Raw genomic sequence first — 15091 nt, forward strand, 5'->3', positions numbered from 1 at the left:
GGTTGCATTTGGATTGCTTTATTGAAAAGCAACCACAGACATGGTGGTCTACTGACCACAGTAGGCCACCATTCCCATGATAGTAGCCAATCACAGTGGGTCGCAATTTATGACCTACCTCATGCATATTAATGAGGTAGGTTGAATTGTGGCACTGTATTTTGTGAGCTGACCTATTAGTTCATAGGTCAGTTAGCGAAGTACAAATGTCTTCGGTAAACTTCGGTGCACAATTTGAAACCCTTTTTACCAGATGTGTTCTTCGTACAAGAGACCTGGTTTTCGTGAATAGCAAATATGAAGACATCGCTACACTGGACTCATAGGGTCTTATTTACAAGAAAGAAACGCAGTGCAGCGCTGCAAGCCATCTGGCTGCGCCTCGCTGCGTCACTTTCAAAGGACATGGATGCGTCATCTGTACAACAATATGACGTATCCCTGAGCTCACCCCTGCGCTTGCACACAGTTGACTGCCATGCACAAATGCAGGCACCCGTGCACCATAGTTGCAGGGGTGACTGCTTTTGTGCAGAAGTGACACATCTCTGCACAAAAAGATTCACAAGAGGGGCTGTCCTCTTTCTATGCGTGCTGCATTTGTGCATAGAGAAAGGAAAAACAAGGAGAAATAAAAGTATTTCTCCTCGTTGCGCCTCCTCATGCCTCCCCTGGGAGGGCGTAAGTTCTGACTCATTTCCAGGTTTCCAAAAGGTTGTAAATCCGTGAATGCAGCAGAATCCACCATGGGTGTTACGTGGAATCACCCACAGCAACAGCCATGACACGCCTCTTTCACACAAAGTGCTGCGTGAAAAGGGGTTGTATTTACAAGGCCATGAAAAGCAACGCAGGGTGGCTTTACGTGACCTTGAAATATGGAGCACCGCACTGCGCCGCCGGTGTGTAAAATAAAAAAATATGGTGCAAGGGGCTTGTAAATAAGCCACACAGTACATAACATCATTTTCTGATCTCTAAATAGCGAACGAGAGAGAGAGAGAGAGAGAGAGAGAGAGAGAGAGAGACAGAATGAATGTGAGAGAGAGAGAGAATGAATGTGAGAGAGAGAATGAATGAGAAAGAGAGAGAGACTGCTGCAATAGACAATTTATTACATATTCCACGTTTATTTCGAGGCTGGCCTCAGAGAGTCTCTGCTAGAATACTTTTATAAAGGTGGGATATCAGTTAATAACTTTTATCTTAGATTTTTAGAAAGGTGGGAGCACTCTCTGTGGGCACGCAGATTCCTAGACCTGAAACATACCAAATTTTTAAAAGAGGGATTCTGCCACTAGGCCTGGGTGTCACTCATGGAGAGACTCCCCCAGGCCAGCACATCCTCGTCGCCATGATGAATTTCAAACCATGACGTCTGAAGAAAGAGGTTTCTCTCTTTGGTGAATAGCCCTGGGCTTTTCCACGTTTTTACATTTTTTTCAGCAGCTGTGGTATTCCTGGGTGGAATACCACTGGGTGGCGGTATTTCTTCTCTATCCCTGGGTAGAATACCACTTAGTGGCAGTATTTCTTCTCTATCCCTGGGTGGAATACCACTGGGTGGCGGTATTTCTTCTCTATCCCTGGGTGGAATACCACTGGGTGGCGGTATTTCTTCTCTATCCCTGGGTGGAATACCACTGGGTGGCGGTATTTCTTCTCTATCGTGGGTAGAATACCACTGGGTGGTGGTATTTCTTCTCTATCCCTGGGTGGAATACCACTGGGTGGCAGTATTTCTTCTCTATCCCTGGGTGGAATACCACTGGGTGGCGGTATTTCTTCTCTATGTCTGGGTGGAATACCACTGGGTGGCGGTATTTCTTCTCTATCCCTGGGTGGAATACCACTGGGTGGCGGTATTTCTTCTCTATCCCTGGGTGGATTACCACTGGGTGGCGGTATTTCTTCTCTATGTCTGGATGGAATACCACTGAGTAGCGGTAGTTCTTCTCTATCCTGGGTGGAATACCACTGGGTGGCGGTATTTCTTCTCTATCCCTGGGTGGAATACCACTGGGTGGCGGTATTTCTTCTCTATCCCTGGGTGGAATACCACTGGGTGGCGGTATTTCTTCTCTATCCCTGGGTGGATTACCACTGGGTGGCGGTATTTCTTCTCTATCTCTGGGTGGAATACCACTGAGTAGCGGTATTTCTTCTCTATCCTGGGTAGAATACCACTGGGTGGCGGTATTTCTTCTCTATCCCTGGGTGGAATAACACTGGGTGGCGGTATTTCTTCTCTATCCCTGGGTGGAATACCACTGGGTGGCAGCATTTTATCGGCAATTGGTAATGAGGGCCCGAGTCTGGAGCTCAAATTCACCTTTGCTTTGTCCTTGTCGTGCTGTTGACTTTTTTTTGGGGGGGGGGGGGGGGGGGAGCGTTTCAACTAGGAACGGGGTGTTTCTGCGGACCGAGGTCTGCTTGGTGTGAAGGGTCCAATGAAACCTCACTCAAAGGGGGACAGGGAGTGGGGCAGGAGAGCCGGGGGCCACCTCTGCCCAGCTGCGCATTCCTCACCTCACCTGGAGCCTGGGAGGAAGCGGGGCTGAAGAGGGTAGAGCGGCTGCCGGCTCCATCATTGGTACCCCCTCGCCCCCCCCGTTGCCCCTTTGTGCCCCCACCCCACGGTGGACCTGACGACAACCGTCATTCGGGACATCTAAGAGGGAGATTTAGGGCTTATTTTTAGGAGCACCCGCTTTAATGAGAAGGAAGACAGTCTGTCCGTCTGTCTCTCTTCGCCATCTTTTCCATCCCCCCTCTTCCACCTGCTGACGGTCTTTCTCCTCATTCACCTGTGTCTTCACAGTCTTTACTCTCACGGGTCTCTCCATCTCCCCCGCCCTGCTGTCTCTGCCCCTCTCCCGTCCGCCTGCTGGTGCTGCCGTGTCTCTGCCCCCGACCCCCCCTCCGACCCCCGCCTGGCTGCCACCTCCTCCGACCCCCATGGCTATCACCCCCCCCCCCCCCTTGCTGTCTCTGCGACCACCCCCCTCCTCTCCTGTCTCTGCCTCCTCCCCTGTCCTCTCCGCCTGCTGGAGCTGCCCTTTCTCTGCCACCCACCCCCCCACCCGCCTGGCTGCCACCTCACCCCCTCCCCCACGCCCTGCTATCTCTGCCCCCTCCCCTATCCTCTCCACCTGATGCAGCTGCTGTCTCTGTCCCCCTCCCGCTCCCATGGCTAGCACCCCCCTGTCTCTGCCCCCCCCCTCTCTGTCCGGAAGTGATTCCTGTTTTACCGCTGGAGACTGGTTGAACCTGCTGCTCTGCCCCGCACCCTCCTGCCAGGAGTCAGGGGCCCGCCTTCACTTCTGGGCAGGCTCCATGGCCCCCTGGGAGGGGGCGGGGAGGGGGAGAGTGTGCATCATCAGCCCAGGACCCAGCAGGGCATAATTTATTTTATTTTTAAAGTTTTATATAGCGCTAGCTTGACCCGTAGGTATCAGAGCGCTTGACCCGTGGGTATCAGAGCGCTTTACATACATACTGTAAAGAAAAACAGAAAATTGCATTACATAGTAGGCAGGCAGTAAGGAAGCAAAAACCAGGGATAAAAAAATACAGCATGGAAGATAAGGTGGTTAACACAGTCCGGTCACCAACTATCCTTGAATGTCAAGAGAGAGGAGTAAACTCGGATATTGAAGTCTAGGTTAGTTGAGGAAAGTATTTATTAAGGAGATGGATTTTCAGGTCCCTTTGGAAACAGGAGAAGGAGGGGTTGCATCTAAGGACTCTAGGGAGAGCGTTCCACATCCTGGGAGCGTTGCCAGAGAACGAACGGTATTGTGTGATTTTCTTTTTCAGTTTCTGAGGAAGAAGGCGTGAGTTGGAGCTTCTCAGCGTTCTGGATTGACCTGCTCTTACCAGTTTGTTGTTCAGGTAATTGGGTTCCGGAGAGTGAAGGGTTTTGTGTGTGATGCAGGCCAGCTTGTAAATACACCTCCCTTCCATGGGAAGCCAGTTGAGGGAGTTGAGGGCTGGAGTGATGTGTTCAAATCTTTTTACTCCAGATACGAGTCGAGCGGCCATGTTCAGCCCTGTCCTTAGTGGGGCTCGGTGAGCTTTGGAGTCCCTGTTAGGATGGTGTTCCCGTAGTCGATTTTAGAGAGAACTAGGGATTGGACTACTGTCTTGAGGTCATCATGGGGAAGAAAAGGTTTCAATTTCTTGAGGTGTTCTAGAGAGAAAAGAGCGCTTTTTGCAGAGTTTTTGATGTGGGCCTCCAAAGATAAGTTCTTGTCAAGGGTGATGCCTAGAGACTTAACTGAATCGGATAGAACGATAGGGCAGTTTAGGGCGACCAGATTCTTGAGCCACTCTTGGATTGGACGATGGTTGCTTTTTGGAGAGAATAGGATTAGTTCTGTTTTATCTGAGTTGAGCTTTAAGTGGTTAGCGTTGAACCAAGTTTGGATCTCTGTTAGAGTGGCATTGAGGTGTTGGATGTCGCTGGGAGACTTGATTTTGAAATAGATTTGGGTTTCATCAGCGTAAAGGTGGTAATTCACTCCGGCTTTTTTCAAGATGATTGTGAGGGGCTCCATGAAAAGATTGAAGAGGATCGAGCCTTGCGGGACCGCAAGTGTGACTTTTGTTGGCTTCGAGAGACAGGAGTTGATTTTAATTTCTTACGAGCGGTGTTGAAGGAAGGAAGTGAACCATTTTAGTACTGTGCCATTGATGCCGGAGCGCTTCGACAAGGTCTCCAGAAGCGCTGGGTGATTTACTGTGTCGAATGCCGCAGATGGGTCAATAAGGATGAGTAGGCAGGCATCAACTTCATCTAAAGCCTTGTAAATATCGTCAGAGACGTTGAGCATAGCTGTTTCCGTGCTACAGCCTTTCCTGAATCCTGATTGAAAGGTGTCGAGGATCATCTGTCCAACCACCAGGGCTGGGGAAAGCTGCACCAGCCTTGGGTCTGGGGGCCGAGAGGGTACCTCAGTTCAACCTCCAGAGGCGCGTGACGCTGTGAGAGATCGAAGTGTGCAGTTTACAGCGCATGACGCTGTGCGAGATCGAAGTGTGCAGTTTACAGCCTGTGATGCTGTGAGAGGCTGAAGTGTGCAGTTTACACTGTGAGAGACTGAGGTGTGCAGTTTACAGCCTGTGACGCTGTGAGAGGCTGAAGTGTGCAGTTTACAGCGTGTGACACTGTGAGAGACTGAAGTGTGCAGTTTACAGCCTCTGACGCTGTGAGAGACTGAAGTGTTCAGTTTACAGCGCGTGACGCTGTGAGAGACTGAAGTGTGCAGTGTATAGCCTGTGACGCTGTGAGAGCCTGAGGCGTGCAGTTTACAGCCTGTGACACTGTGAGAGACTGAATTGTGCAGTTTACAGCATGTGAGACTGTGAGAGATGGAAGTGAGCAGTTTACAGCGTGTGACGCTGTGAGAGATGGAAGTGTGCAGTTTACAGCGTGTGACGCTGTGAGAGACGGAAGTGTGCAGTTTACAGCGTGTGACACTGTGAGAGACTGAAGTGTGCAGTTTACAGCCTGTGAGCTTGTGAGAGACTGCAGTGTGCAGTTTACAGCGTGTGACACTGTGAGAGACTGAAGTGTGCAGTTTACAGCCTGTGACGCTGTGAGAGACTGAAGTGTGCAGTTTACAGCCTGTGACACTGTGAGAGACTGAAGTGTGCAGTTTATAGCCTGTGACACTGTGAGAGACTGAAGTGTGCAGTTTACAGCCTGTGACACTGTGAGAGACCGAAGAGTGCAGTTTATAGCCTGTGACACTGTGAGAGACTGAAGTGTGCAGTTTACAGCCTGTGACAGTGTGAGAGACTGAAGTGTGCAGTTTACAGCGTGTGATGCTGTGAGAGATCGAAGTGTGCAGTTTACAACGTGTGAGACTGTGAGAGACTGAAGTGTGCAGTTTACAGCGTGTGAGACTGTGAGAGACTGAAGTGTGACACTGTGAGAGACTGAAGTGTGCAGTTTACAGTGTATGAGAGTGTGAGAGATGGAAGTGGGCAGTTTACAGCGCGTGACGCTGTGAGAGACTGAAGTGTGCAGTTTACAGCGTGTGACACTGTGAGAGACTGACGTGTGCAGTTTACAGCCTGTGACGCTGTGAGAGATTGAAGTGTGCAGTTTACAGCGTATGAGACTGTGAGAGACTGAAGTGTGCAGTTTACAGCACGTGACGCAGTGAGAGACTGAAGTGTGCAGTGTATAACCTGTGACGCTGTGAGAGACTGAGGCGTGCAGTTTACAGCCTGTGACACTGTGAGAGACTGAAGTGTGAAGTTTACACCCTGTGAAGCTGTGAGAGACTGAAGTGTGCAGGTTACAGCATGTGAGACTGTGAGAGACCAAAGTGTGCCTGTGACACTGTGAGAGACTGAAGTGTGCAGTTTACAGCCTGTGACACTGTGAGAGACCGAAGTGTGCAGTTTATAGCCTGTGACACTGTGAGAGACTGAAGTGTGCAGTTTACAGCCTGTGACAGTGTGAGAGACTGAAGTGTGCAGTTTACAGCGCGTGACGCTGTGAGAAACTGAAGTGTGCAGTTTACAGCCTGTGACAGTGTGAGAGACTGAAGTGTGCAGTTTACAGCGCGTGACGCTGTGAGAGACTGAAGTGTGCAGTTTACAGCCTGTGACGCTGTGGGAGACTGAAGTGTGCAGTTTACAGCGTGTGAGACAGAGACTGAAGTGTGCAGATTACAGCGCGTGACGCTGTGAGAGACTGAAGTGTGCAGTTTACAGCGCGTGACGCTGTGAGAGACTGAAGTGTGCAGTGTACAGCGTGTGACGCTGTGAGAGACTGAAGTGTGCAGTTTACAGCGCGTGACGCTGTGAGAGACTGAAGTGTGCAGTTTACAGCGCGTGACGCTGTGAGAGATCGAAGTGTGCAGTTTACAGCGCGTGACGCTGTGAGAGATCGAAGTGTGCAGTTTACAGCGCGTGACGCTGTGAGAGATCGAAGTGTGCAGTTTACAGCGCGTGACGCTGTGAGAGATCGAAGTGTGCAGTGTACAGTGTGTGACGCTGTGAGAGATCGAAGTGTGCAGTTTACAGCGCGTGACGCTGTGAGATACTGAAGTGTGCAGTTTACAGCGCGTGACGCTGTGAGAGATCGAAGTGTGCAGTGTACAGTGTGTGACGCTGTGAGAGACTGAAGTGTGCAGTTTACAGCGCGTGACGCTGTGAGATACTGAAGTGGGCAGTTTACAGCCTGTGACGCTGTGAGAGACTGAAGTGTGCAGTTTACAGCGTGTGACGCTGTGAGATACTGAAGTGGGCAGTTTACAGCCTGTGACGCTGTGAGAGACTGAAGTGTGCAGTTTACAGCCTGTGACGCTGTGGAAGACTGAAGTGTGCAGTTTACAGCGTGTGACGCTGTGAGAGATCGAAGTGTGCAGTTTACAGCGCGTGACACTGTGAGAGACCGAAGTGTGCAGTTTACAGCGCGTGACGCTGTGAGAGATCGAAGTGTGCAGTTTACAGCGCGTGACACTGTGAGAGACCGAAGTGTGCAGTTTACAGCGCGTGACGCTGTGAGAGATCGAAGTGTGCAGTTTACAGCGTGTGAGAGATGGGAGTGTGCAGTTTACAGCGTGTGAGAGATGGGAGTGTGCAGTGCAGTCACAGGCGTGCCGTGCACCACGAGGCCTGAGCCGTGCAATGAGTTCTCAGGGGGAAATATCTTTTATCTCAGTTCTTTCTGCTTCTTTCCTCTTCTTCCATGGTTTTCCTCCTGCTCTGGTCCTGTCAGTCTCTGCATCTTCTGTGCACACCCACATCCTGGTGCCTACATCCGGGTCCGTAGCCTGCTATAAACCCCGTAATTCACGCATGTTTATTCTTCACGCAGCTTCTCTGCTCCACTCCTCGAGTCTTGGCTCTTGTGAACAGAGCTCCGGTTTCACTTTGCAGAAGGGGCGGCCGTTTCTCTCTATAGCTTTGTAGCTCTTGGTAGACACAGAAATGCGCGCACTTTGGGGTCTTTTTTATTCCACAATTAAAGAGCACCTTGGTGGATTTCTATTCAGGGGTAAAACCCCGCGTTACCCTGGTCCAGCGCCGGTGGTCGTTATTGAATCAGTGCTGTGCAGCGTCTAGAAGGGTCTTCTGAGGGAGCTTCTAACCGCGGACTCCTCACCTTTAGAGTATTTCCCGCTTTGAGGCTATCGCCCGGGCACCACCTGGATCTAAAGTTCTCCTAGCAGTGCCCCTGCGCCCTGCTAGGTGGCACCGCTCCACCCCGGAAGTGCCTGAGCAGAGCTGCATATAAATATCACCCCCCGACGAAAAAACAGACCCAGGGACCCCATCCTCTGGGGCCAGGCCAAAGTGAAAGATGGGGAGGGGGGCATACACCCCCCCCTCCCCGGGACAATTTCAGCCCGGCTACCCCATCCCCCAGGCCCTAGCCGTAATACTAATGGGGAGGGGGGGCTGCATGGATCCCTCTCCAGGCCAATATCGATCCTGGGTACCATTTTCAAAAGGGAGGGGGGCTGTGGACCCCCTCCCAGAGCCATTAGGGGCCCTGGGACCCCATACCTAAAGGACCGGCTCCAGCTATGTCTGGGGTGCCCATCCCCGGCCTTCAACCAATCAATCAAACAGCATTTGTCTGCACTGTCATCTCTAGGGGTATCTGAGCTGTTTGCCTGCCTGAACTGGTGCCTCCTGGGTTGGGTACCTTTGGGGGTTTGGCCACGGGCCAGGCTCTGCGGCCAAACCCCTGCCTTGCAGGGCCGAAGGCTGTGCGCGGCTTAGCGTTGGCTGCATGCGGGAACTGGCCAGTATACGTGCTTGGATCAACGTATGGTAATTAAATTTGACATTGTGCCGTGTAAGCGATTTGGGGGTGTAGAATTGTCAGGTCCCCAACAGGTACATCATGCCCAAACCTACTCTTCCTAAGCGTGTGCAAGGGGCTCGTGCATGTGCAACAAAACAACAAGCGAAACCATCAGTTTCTGAGGGCAAACTCCCCACTGCAATAGACCTAATGCTTCAAAAAGCTATTGGCGTGGTCACTTCGGAAATTGAATTAACTGAGCGCCGTCTCTCCTTAACCCCCGATTTTCCACCATTGGAGTCACCTGTCCACCTCATTGAGCTAGATTCTAACGAATCCCATATCAGTCAGTCCTGCCCTCCATCGGTCGTAATTACCCAACATTCTACAATAGCACCTACGGCCACTGAGGGTTTTACATTTGTACCCCCCAAAATTAAGGGAAAAAGGAAAGTTACAAGGGCTTGTAAAAAGAGCAGGAAGACTAAAGGGAGCCCGGCAAAGGAATCTACACACTCTAGTACTCAAACTGCTGTCACCACCACATTCCTTACATCTTCTCAGGATACGTCATACCCTGCTCGGGTGCATTCAGTGGTGACCAATATTGTTGAACAATGCAGGTCTATTATAAAGGAGGAGGTAGCCCCCATTTTAAAACTAGTCCAAAGCCTTACGAAAGCACATATTGACCCTCCCTGTAACTTTACGCTTAGTACATCAAACGCCCAAAAGGACGGCCTATCTACATCCCAGACTCCATTGCTGGCCCCAGTGTTCACCCAATGTAAGGCTGGGCAAACTAAGGCAACTCAGCCCTGCACATCGACAGATGGACCCCTCACAAATAATAGCATTGGAAGGCCCTCTCCTTATGCTTCTCACGCACAAGAACTATGTCCTAATATACAAACCCCTTCAACCCAGATTATTAGTGTGGTAAATAATTTAATTACCGGGACTTAATTTGATACAGAAACATAATAAAATAGCTCAGTAAATAAGAGGCAGAATCCGTGGTATTAGAGGTTCGGAATGGGCTTTATTCCAATGGTCGATTATAATCGGTTGCTCCAAGTTCCATCACCACGGAGGTTCAGGAAGTGAAGTACATACATTATTGACAAGAAATGACTTTTATAGAACATACATTACAATGAAGCGAATGCGGTAGGCGTAACAATTGATAAGGAAAATGACGATTCACATGCGTAACCGAAAATGGGCGTAATAAGGAGTAAAAAGGAACATAATTGGTTATGATGTCATATATAGGTGGATCTATAAGATTATACTTGGCATAGATGCGCGCGCAGCAGCATGACGTGTGATTGACGTGCAACTAGGGGGTGAAGGGGACTTGACATTTAGCTCTACATGTGGAGACAAGAAGTCTGGGGGGTCAAGTCAACCTAATCCCAAATCATATCTAACATCCTATGTTTAAAGAACTATGTTATCCACAAAAGAAGGACTCTCGGACAGAATCTATTCTATACTGACTGTGCGTGCGTGTACAAGCGTCCAAGTGTCTATATGAGATGCAAGGGGCAGAAACCTTCCATGGTAACAGGGCTATGAATTACTTGCATGAGGACAGAGAGGCCGGGCCCTTTGCTTGGTAGCTGAAGGAAATGTTTACCTAAACTACTAGACAGGAATGCATCGGCTGAGGAGCGAAGCAGATAACTCGAAGGTGAAATACAGTTTTTGGCAGGCAGGCAAACCGGCCGAGGCAGGCACCGTTAGCCGCACAGGGAGTAGGACAAAGTTCATGGATACAGATGCGAGCTCAAACTGAAGCTGTCAGAGGCAGAGAGCAGAGAAAAGCTTGATGGCAGAATCGGGCCTACTCGCCTGAACTGCAAAATGGAGTAATTGAGCCATATAAAGCCGGTGGCCTTTCATACTTAGGAATGGAATATCCAGCCTATTCATGGCGGATCTGACAGAGGACAGGTTGACGGTGGACGCACATGTATTTGCGTCTTCATAACTGGAACTGGAGGGAACATACATGTACTTGTGATTCATACATGGAACCGTTGGGGTCCAAGATAGGGGACATAACTGATCAGAAAAATCCATATTTCCACATTCCCTCCTTGTCCCCTACTTGCCCGTTAAGAGATATCAATCTTCATCAATCCATTGATCTGTTCATATAACATCATTTGTTCTTCTTTCTTCTTCCGTGACGAATGAAATCTTGGTGGTGGAATACACGATGTGGCACACAGACCACAGATCGCTGGTCCACATTGTAGACATAGACAGCAACTGAATAGTATGAGAAGGCCAATACCTAGGAAAGATAGGACCTTCCATCCAAGGGTAGATAATACACTCCAAAACCAACCGGACCAAGTCCAAGTGCCTGGGTTCTGGTGTATCTGGCTTACAATCTTATGAAGGCGAGTTATGGCTTTATATACAGATGGCGAATTTTCTGGTATGAAAATGCAACAGCTTGATCCGATGACCCTACAAGCTCCGCCCCTATCAGCCAGGATGACGTCAAGGACAAGACGATTTTGAAGCACAACAATCCGCATAGCAGACTGCTCTTCTGTTAAATTGCCTAAAGCGGAAATAGTTTCATTCACTACTGCTTCAAGGGTTCTAGTTAATCTACGTATCAACTTACTATTAGTAACAGTACCTATATAGGGAAAGAGACCTTTATTGAAATCTGTGTATTTTTCCCACGCTGTTTCAGTGTAATCAACTATTGGGAGATCTCTTCTTACTCTATTATTTACTAAATGAGTGTTTCTGTGATAATCAGGAGGAGCTAGAAAAACAGGTGGCAAAAGGAATCCAATGTAGCAAGTACCATCCCAATCTAGAGGCAAACGTACATATGCCGTCTGACCACATATGAAATAGGAATGGCGGAAAGCTCTAAATGTGGACTTGCCTTGATCACTGAATTCTACTACAGTCGTGCATTTACTATGGCCCATATGTATGGAACCATTTTTCCTTACACATAGTTCACCTTTTACTGGAAATATTGACATAGCGGGCAAAATTGGAGTAGCTTCGGATTCGACATTTAGGATCATAAGATTAAGCGTAAAATTGCCTAATCCATATACTTCATTTTCTAGATCAGTTCCTGTTCTCTGGGGAAGTCCCTCCTTGTTGGGGTAGCAGACCTTAAGCAAAACTAAGTTCAAATTTCCCCATACCCAGTTATCTTGATAAACTGCAGAATTCGAATCTAGAGAATTAATTAAACTAAACCATGCTCCACAGGAGCCGTTGTGTGTGAACGGGTATGGAAAGAGAGGTAAAATTCCTTTATAATTCTGATAGGGAGGGAGTCGGCCACATATCCAACAATTTGTAGCATTGCTAACCTGATGGGAATGATGTAACATACTGATAAACGTGTTATTGCGCAGCGCAAATCTATAAGACAACTCAAGCGGAGGTAATTCACTAAAAGAATGTTCAGCAGTAATATTGTAAACATTTCTGGCAATAGGGTAATATATGTGCAACAATATACTTGCAGTAATTATTAAAAGACTTAAGAAAAACAAGATTAATAATGTCACTATGCAATGACTACGCAGTGATTTACAGTACGCCTGTCGTTTCAACATTTTTCGCGATTTTCCATGATTCAGGTCTAAGGGATACATGTCGGAGACAGATTCAACCGCTTCACCTTGGAGAGGACTTAAACAATCAAATCGTCCGACGGTCTAGGCCTGAGTTTTATTTTATAAAGTTCCTGACTGTTGGCCTCAGCCAAAGGTAGTTTTGAGTCAATGGGTGAAGACACACGAGGTGGGTTATTTACATCTGAAGGAAGTCCATGAAATTTCTTGATATGACTTGAATGCACCCATCCTTTTCTGCCTTCAATCTTCACGGCTGTCCTTGTGGTGAGCAGGACCAATTTGGGTGATTTCCACCTGGGCTCCAGCTGAGTCTTTCGGTCAAAATTCCTCACAAGAACGAGGTCTCCCGGAACTACGTCAAGGGGTTTCACCTCAGTGTTGTCAGGAAAAGCTGCAGCTACCTGTGAACGACAAGATTGTAGTGCAGACATCAAGGAAGCCAAGTAATCTGTCAGCATATTACAGTCAATATCAGTTATTTTGCGTGGTATAGGCGTCCCCCACATATTTGGTGGTCTGCCGAAGATCACCTCATACGGGGATAGCCCTGTTCGAGAGTGTGCTACCATTCTCATGTAAAAGAGTGCAACTGGTAACGCTACTACCCAGTCGACACCTTTCTCTCTGCATATTTTGGACAATCTGATTTTCAGTATCTGATTATGTCTTTCTACGAGACCTGCTGCCTCGGGGTGTCGGACACAGTGGAATTTCCACTGATATCCTAACAGAAGTGAAACATGTTTCATTAATTCGGATGAGAACGGCTGGCCGTTATCTGAGTGAACAACACGTGGTAAACCGTATCGTGGGAAGAATTCTCGAACCAACTGTTTGGCAGTAGTCGGGGCAGTGTAATCTGAAACCGGGTATGCCTCCGTCCAACGGGACAGAGCGCAGACGACTACGAGAACATATTTGAATCCTCGACATCGTTCCATCTGGATATAATCCATCTGGAGTACTTCAAAAGGGTGATCAGGAGGATGAAATCCACCTTGTTCTACGGGGACGCTTTTTCCTGGGTTGAACTGGCAACAGATCATACAGGTACGAACTTTTTGTTTGGCTGCTGCTCGCAAATGTTTATTGAACCAAATGTGTTGAATGCTGTCTAGCATAGCTTTTTCTCCTAGATGTGCTGGACTATGTATAGTGTTAATTATAACTTGGACCATTGAATCAGGAAGGAACCACACAGACTTTTCCTTCATCATCCATCCTTGGTCCGTTTGGATCCCTCCTAATTCAGTCCATTTCTTTATTTCGTCTGGTGTAGCATGTGTCTGTATGTCAATTACGTCAAGAGTAGGATCTTTAACTGTCATACAATGTGTCGGCATCGGGACTATTGTCTTTGTCATGTCGGGGGTTTGAGTTTGAGCAGTCTGTTTAGCTGTTCTGTCGGCTAGATCATTGCCTTGAGAAATGATATCAGTAACTTTCGTATGAGCCTTACATTTCATAATTGATATTGCAGTGGGTAGATGTATTGCATCTAATAAGGCATGAATGAGGGGTCCGTGCTGAATGTGGGCACCGTGGGAAGTTAAATAACCTCTCTCTCGCCACAGCACGCCGAAGTCATGTACAACTCCGAATGCATAACGTGAATCAGTGTATATGTTGACTTTTTTATTTGTGGCTTGAATACAGGCTTGTGTCAGAGCGATAAGCTCTGCGGCTTGAGCTGACAAGGTATTTATGCGATCAGTTTCAATTATTTCAGTGTCTGTTGTGACTGCGTAAGCAGCCACTAACTCTCCTGTACTTGTTCTCATACATGAACCATCTACATACAATGTCAGGTCTGGGTCTGACAATGGAACATCGGTTAAGTCTTGTCTAGGTTTCGTCGTTATTGTAATAACTTCAATACAGTCATGGGCTAGTGGGTCTGTTCCGATTACAGGTAAAAGTGTGGCAGGATTCAATGTGTTACAACGTCTGATTTCTATATGTGGCTGAAACAATGTTAGTTCGTACCCAGTGAGTCGCGCAATAGTCAAGTGTTGTGTTTGCGTTCTATTTACAAGAACCTCTACTGCATGTGGTACTTGAACTGTCAATGGATGTCCTAACACTATGGCATCGCTTTGTCTGATTGCTAAAGCTGTCGCTGCTACTGATTTCAGGCATGCAGGCAAAGCCTGAGCTACGGGATCTAGTGTACTAGAAAAATAAGCACATGGTTTGTGTGCTCCTGCTTGTTCCTGTGTGAGTACTGACAAGGCAGTACCTTCGCGTTCTGTAACAAAGAGTGTAAACTGTTTTCTGTAACATGGCGTTGCTAAAACAGGTGCTTGACATAAAGCTTTCTTTAGGCTTTCAAAAGCTTGTGTATGTTCCTGAGTCCAAGGGAGAACAGTCGATGTGGCTGCCTCCTGTGTTGTCAACTGAATGAGTGGTTTTGCTAGAAATGCATACTGAAGGATCCACTGCCTACAATATGAAGTGAGGCCTATGAAAGCCCGTACCTCCTTTTGTGTCTTGGGTATTGGCATGTTAGCTATTAACTGAATGCGGTCGGGTGTAAGCTGCCTTCCCTCCTTGGACAGCGAGTGTCCAAGATAAACAACTCGCTGGACACAGAATTGCAGCTTAGAAGGGGACACCTTGTGCCCCTTTTCGGCTAGAAATTGTAAAACTGTCAGTGATGCTTTCTCACATTCGGGTTCGCTTC

This window comes from Triturus cristatus, chromosome 9 (genome assembly GCF_964204655.1).
Source record: "Triturus cristatus chromosome 9, aTriCri1.1, whole genome shotgun sequence".
Classification (NCBI taxonomy): Eukaryota; Metazoa; Chordata; class Amphibia; order Caudata; family Salamandridae; genus Triturus; species Triturus cristatus.